The following is a 7,506-nucleotide window of genomic DNA, read 5'->3' on the forward strand; positions in this document are numbered from 1 at the left end:
AAAGAGCATGCAATTTTAAACAACTTTCTAATTTACTTATATTATCTCATTTGTTTCATTCTCTTGATATTCTTTGCTGAAAAGCATATCTAGATAGGCTCAGTAGCTGCTGATTGGTGGGTCCACATAGATGCTTTGTGTGATTGGCTCACCCCTATGCATTGCTATTTCTTCAACAACGGATATCTAAAAAATAAAACAAATTAGATAATAGAAGTAAATTTGAATGTTGATTAAAATTACATTCTCTAACTGAATCATGAAAGAAAAAAGTTGGGTTTAGTGTCCCTTTAAGTACAAGACAATTAGACAATGGAATTGATACAATAGGAGCAGTGACCTGCTCTTTAGAGCTTATCGTTTAGGTGCAGAAAATAAATAAATACAATTATATAATAACTTAAGTTTTTGTCTCTGGCAGCAAAGGGTTAAATAATGAGAACAAGACAAACACTTCTTTTCAATGAGTTGGAGCAGGAATGTCGTGTGTTGTGACAAGAGCCCACAAGTGGCAAACAAAAGATCCATCCTCTGTGTCAGACGTCCATTTATTAGCAGTCTGCATCTGTTGGGTGAGCGATGCTGATTTACATAACACAGGGAAGAGTTGGCCGAGCTCATTGCTTGGTATTTGCCTGACATCCAAAGCACAGACACTGCTCGACCCCTTGCTGGCCAGAGCCCAGACAGACAGATGCAGGTATAGAAATCTGCTCTCCAGCTTGTAGGGTATGGACAGATCTGCCTGAAGATGTCTATCTATTCAAGTCAGAAGCGTTTAATGGAGATTTTTACCTATAAATTCTATTTCTCATGGTCTTTTGGAGGAAATTTGGATTTTGCTTCTCACAACAAAATAGCTGATTGTGCTCAGAAAAATATTCTCAAGATCACCTACACTTAAAATATTTTTGGAAATGTAAACAAGAAAAATATTTTTGTACCTACTTTTAGGTCCTTAAAGGGACAGTATACACCAATTTTCATATAATTACATGTAATAGTATAAACAATAAAGAAGAATATGCACAGATACTGATCTAAATATCCAGTATAAAAACAATCTAGCACTGTTGATGAAGAAAGGCTGGCACACCCACCGAAAGGGGCTGAGGAAGCAGTAAGAGCAGACACTCCCCCCTCCCCTGCATATGAAAAGACCCTTTACACAAACAGGAGCCAGCAGGAATCTGTAGACTTCAGTAAACATCTGATACTTGGTTAGGAGTCTGAAAATCAGCACAATGTTTTTAAAAAAAATAAGCAAAACTATACATTGTTACATAAACACTCCCAGATGGGCTGTATAAAGGAATAATCTACAAAACATTTAAACAAATAAAAATCTAGTGTACAATGTACAATTAAATTCAGCTGGCTGATAGTGAAGTTAACTCAATCCATCAGTATACAAAGCTGTTGCGGCTTTCTTTTTTGTTAGCCATTGATTGCAGAACATTTATGGGAACATTTATGACCTTTGTTTTGCCATATGCTAAATTATCCAAAATTACAGCATCCTCTACTAAGCATAAAAAACTATCGACTAGATTACGAGTTTTGCGTTATGAGTAAAAAAGCAACGTTAAGCCTCATAAAGCTGCTTTTTTACTACCGCTGCTATTACGAGTCTTGTAGGTACAGCTATCCCACACATTTTTTGGCCTTACCGCAAATTAACTTACGCAATTTTCATAAAGTCTTTTTTCAATGGGACTTCCATTGCGTCGGTATTACAAGCTTTTTTTTGTAGGCCAAAAAGTGAGCGGTACAGCCTATCCTGCAAGATTCGTAATGCATTCTAAAGTCAGTAGTTATGAGTTTTACACTACAAAGCTGTAGCATAAAACTCTTAACTAAAGTGCTAAAAAGTACACTAACACCCATAAACTACCTATTAACGCCTAAACCGAGGCCCTCCCGCATCGCAAACACTAAATTAAAATTATTAACCCCTAATCTGCCACTCCGGACATTGCCGCCTCTAGAATAAACATATTAACCCCTAAACCGCCGCACTCCAGCCTAGCAAACACTAGTTAAATATTATTAACCCCTAATCTGCTGTCCCTAACATCGCCGCCACCTACCTACATTTATTAACCCCTAATCTGTCGCCCCCAACGTCGCCGCCACTATACTAAATTTATTAACCCCTAAACCTAATTCTAATCCTAACACCCCCTAACATAAATATAATTCAAATAAATCTAAAGAAAACCTACTATCATTACCTAAATAATTCCTATTTAAAACTAAATACTTACCTGTAAAATAAACCCTAAGCTATCTATCTATCTATCTATCTATCTATCTATCTATCTATCTATCTATCTATCTATCTATCTATTCTATTGGGTTCTTGTAAAGCGCGGCTATTCACCCGTAAGGGTCTCAAGGCGCTGAGGGTTGCAGTTCAGTCGAAGAGCCAGGTCTTGAGGTCCTTTCTGAACTTAGTTAGGGTGGTAGCTTGTCTGAGGTGCAGCGGGAGGGTGTTCCAAGTCTTGGCTGCCAGGTGAGAGAAGCTAGCTACAATATAATTAATAGTTACATTGTATCTAGCTTAGGGTTTATTTTTATTTTACAGGCAACTTTGTATTTATTTTAACTAGGTAGAATAGTTACTAAATAGTTATTAACTATTTACTAACTACCTAGCTAAAATAAATACAAATTTACCTGTAAAATAAAACCTAACCTGTCTTACACTAACACCTAACCTTACACTACAGTTAAATAAATTACCTAAATTAAATACAAATACCTAAATTACAAAAACAAACAAACACTAAATTACACAAAATTAAAAACAAATTACAAGATATTTAAACTAATTACACCTAATCTAATAGCCCTATCAAAATAAAGAAAGCCCCCCCACAATAAAAAAAAACCTAGCCTAAACTAAACTACCAATAGCCCTTAAACGGGCCTTTTGCAGGGCATTGCCCCGAATAAATCAGCTCTTTTACCTGTAAAATAAAATAAAAACAACCCCGTCAACAGTAAAACCCACCACTTACACAACCAACCATCCAAATAAAACCCTAACTAAAAAAAACCTAAGCCCTAAGCTCCCCATTGCCCTGAAAAGGGCATTTGTATGGGCATTGCCCTTAAAAGGGCATTTAGCTATATTGCTTCCCAAACCCTAATCTAAAACTAAAACCCATCCAATAAACCCTTAAAAAAACCTAACACTAACCCCTGAAGATCCACTTACAGTTTTGAAGAGCCGACATCCATCCTCAACGGAGCCGGGAGAAGTCCTCAGCGAAGCGGCAAGAAGTACTCAACGAAGCCGGGAGAATTCTTCATCAAATCCAGGAGAAGTGGTCCTCCAGACGGGCAGAAGTCTTCATCCAGACGGCATCTTATATCTTCATCCATCCGGCGCGGAGCGGGTCCGTCTTCAAGACATCCGGCGTGGAGCATCCTCTTCTTCCGACGACTCCAGATGAAGGAAGGTTCCTTTAAGTGACGTCATCCAAGATGGCATTCCTTAGATTCCATAAATTTACAAAGAATTACCAATAGCACTACTTCTATGTAATAGACCTGTTTGTATCTTAAATTATGCCACTAAAATACGGCTAGATGTGGGTGCTTAGTGTATGAATTTGAATACTTAAATATGCAAGAGAAAAGCATACACATAGACAGCACTCCTAGGTCAAATTGCAAACTTGTTGCAAATAACAATCACTTAGTTACTAATCCAAGGATGGTATACGGGAAGAGGAATTAACACTAAATCTAAAATATAACTTTTATTGGGTTCAAAAATTAAAATAGGAAAATTAATTAAAACCACTCTTAAGTACCGACTGTAGTTTGTAAATAGTCAATAACCAATTATTAATTAGATTGATAAGTCATCTCTGCCAGCGTGCAAGAATCATGTACCATTCAGTAGTATTACATAACAGTTAAATCTCAAGATGTAATGGTAGATGTAATTTAGCACTCTATGGCCTAGATTTGGAGTTTGGCGGTAGCCGTGAAAACCAGCGTTAGAGGCTCCTAACGCTGGTTTTAGGCTACCTCCGGTATTTGAAGTCACTCAAAAAAGGGTCTAATGCTCACTTTTCAGCCGCGACTTTTCCATACCGCAGATCCCCTTACGTCAATTGCGTATCCTATCTTTTCAATGGGATCTTTCTAACTCCGGTATTTAGAGTCGTGGCTGAAGTGAGCGTTAGAAATCTAACGACAAAACTCCAGCCGCAGAAAAAAGTCAGTAGTTAAGAGCTTTCTGGGCTAACGCCGGTTCATAAAGCTCTTAACTACTGTACTCTAAAGTACACTAACACCCATAAACTACCTATGTACCCCTAAACCGAGGTCCCCCCACATCGCCGCAACTCGATTAAATTTTTTTAACCCCTAATCTGCCGACCGCCACCTACGTTATCCTTATGTACCCCTAATCTGCTGCCCCTAACACCGCCGACCCCTATATTATATTTATTAACCCCTAATCTGCCGCCAGCTACCTACACTTATTAACCCCTAATCTGCCGTCCGCACGGCGCCGCCAGCTACATTATCCCTATGTACCCCTAATCTGCTGCCCTAACATCGCCGACCCCTATATTATATTTATTAACCCCTAACCTGCCCCCCACAATGTCGCCGCCACCTACCTACAATAATTAACCCCTAATCTGCCGACCGCAAAGAGCCGCCAGCTACATTATAGCTATGTACCCCTAATCTGCTGCCCCTAACACCGCCGACCCCTATATTATATTTATTAACCCCTAACCTGCCCTCCCTAACATCGCCGACACCTAACTTCAATTATTAACCCCTAATCTGCCGACCGAATCTCGCCGCTATTCTAATAAATGTATTAGAAAATAATTACAAAGTTACCTGTAAAATAAATATTAATCCTAAAATAGCTATAATATAATTATAATTTATAGTGTAGCTATATTAGGATTTATTTTACAGGTAAGTATTTAGCTTTAAATAGGAATAATTTATTTAATAAGAGATAATTAATTTCGTTAGATGTAAATTATATTTATCTTAAGGGGGTGTTAGTGTTAGGGTTAGATTTAGCATTAGGGGTTAATACATTTATTAGAATAGCGGTGAGCTCCAGTCGGCAGATTAGGGGTTAATAATTGAAGTTAGGTGTTGGCAATGTTAGGGAGGGCAGATTAGGGGTTAATACTATTTATTATAGGGTTAGTGAGGCGGATTAGGGGTTAATAACTTTATTATAGTAGCGCTCAGGTCCGCTCGGCAGATTAGGGGTTAATAAGTGTAGGCAGGTGGAGGCAACGTTGTGGGGGGCAGATTAGGGGTTAATAAATATAATATAGGGGTCGGCGATGTTAGGGCAGCAGATTAGGGGTACATAGGGATAATGTAAGTAGCGGCGGTTTACGGAGCGGCAGATTAGGGGTTAATAATAATATGCAGGGGTCAGCGATAGCGGGGGCGGCAGATTAGGGGTTAATAAGTGTAAGGCTAGGGGTGTTTAGACTCGGGGTACATGTTAGGGTGTTAGGTGCAGACGTAGGAAGTGTTTCCGCATAGCAAACAATGGGGCTGCGTTAGGAGCTGAACGCGGCTTTTTTGCAGGTGTTTTTTTTCAGCTCAAACAGCCCCATTGTTTCCTATGGGGGAATCGTGCACGAGCACGTTTTTGAGGCTGGCCGCGTCCGTAAGCAACTCTGGTATCGAGAGTTGAAGCTGCGTTAAATATGCTCTACGCTCCTTTTTTGGAGCCTAACGCAGCCTTTATGTGGACTCTCAATACCAGAGTTATTTTTATGGTGCGGCCAGAAAAAAGCCGGCGTTAGCTTTTCGGGTCGTTACCGACAAAACTCTAAATCTAGCCGTAAGTCAGTTAATGTGTGAGAGAGTAGAGTAGATAGTATGTCCCCGTTTGATTAAACAGGTAAGTTTGGTCGTCAATAATTGAGCGATATTACCGTTCTACAAAGCCGCGATACACATATGACAAGTGGACCTGAAATTTGTACAGCTGAAGTTTAAATACAAGGGAAACGTTTAATATAACATTATAACCAGCATAAACTCACAGTAGCGTCAGTATATTAACTACTAATGTTATATGAGAACCAAACCAACCTCCGCCTATATTTTTAACATCCGGGCGACACTCGAGATTTGTACTCATTTAAACAGCTTTAAGAGGTGTACTACCGCCGCAATTTAAATATCATCACTTAGCAACAGCTAAACCTGCTACTAGCTACTAAAGTATCAGACTAAATACAAATGAGTGGTCATAACACAAACGGCTGCGCCGTATGACACTTTGATAAAGATATAGTGCATTTGAATCACCACACACCTACTTGCGGTTAATATTAGGTTTTTGATATCACTTTTACAACCTACAGTGATACCTCTGAACACGCATGGTAAAACTTGGTATTATGACCTTGCAGATTAGACGTGCAACTATTTAATCTATCTATTTATTCGCACAATAATTAAGTGGGGCAAGCTTATAATACTCAATACGAGATTATGGGAATGTTTGATTTATAACATTTTGAGTGGATCCTCTAACAATACTGTGATGTTTCAGTAATAAGCACGAGACTGATAGGGATTAGTGGCAGACTTGATACTGCATTCACTACGTATAACAAGTCGGCATACATTTAATTGTCGGACTAACAATATTTTGCATAGCAATCAGCCACCCCCAATACTGTGTACACCAACATCATACTGTGTACAATCAGTACAGAATATATCTAATACAATATACCAGTTGATCCCGGTATTCCCAATATCTAGATAATTTACCTACAACCATTAACAGTATTCGGTTTCACTATAACGAACTTTGAATGCACATGATAACACTGGGTATATAAGACGACTATGAGCAAAGCACAACCTCTTTCCTACTATTATGTTAACGTTTCTAATATTATCGTTAATCACATAAATACTTAGGAGGAGAACACATATATATATATATTTACATAATTTTGTGCTATCACAGCGTCAGTCTATCCAGTTCAAGTTAATTTCATAACCATAACCAGAATCTTTAATATCGCTCAATTATTGACAACCAAACTTACCTGTTTAATCAAACGGGGACATACTATCTACTCTACTCTCTCACACATTAACTGACATAGAGTGCTAAGTTACATCTACCATTACATCTTGAGATTTAAAGGGACACTGTACCCAAATTTTTTCTATCGTGATTCAGATAGAGCATGCAATTTTAAGCAACTTTCTAATTTACTTCTATTATCAATTTTTCTTTGTTCTCTTGATATCCTTATTTGAAAAATTAGGCATCTAAGCTGAAGAGCCAGCAAATTTGTGGTTCAGAACCATGGACAGCAATTGTTTATTGGTGCTGCCCAATTAGCAAGGACAACCCAGGTTGTTCACCAAAAATGGGCCGGCATCTAAACTTAAATTCTTGCTTTTCGAATAAACATACCAAGAGAATGAAGAAAATTTGATAATAGGAGTACATTAGAAAGT

This window comes from Bombina bombina, chromosome 10, assembly GCF_027579735.1.
Source record: "Bombina bombina isolate aBomBom1 chromosome 10, aBomBom1.pri, whole genome shotgun sequence".
NCBI lineage: Eukaryota > Metazoa > Chordata > Amphibia > Anura > Bombinatoridae > Bombina > Bombina bombina.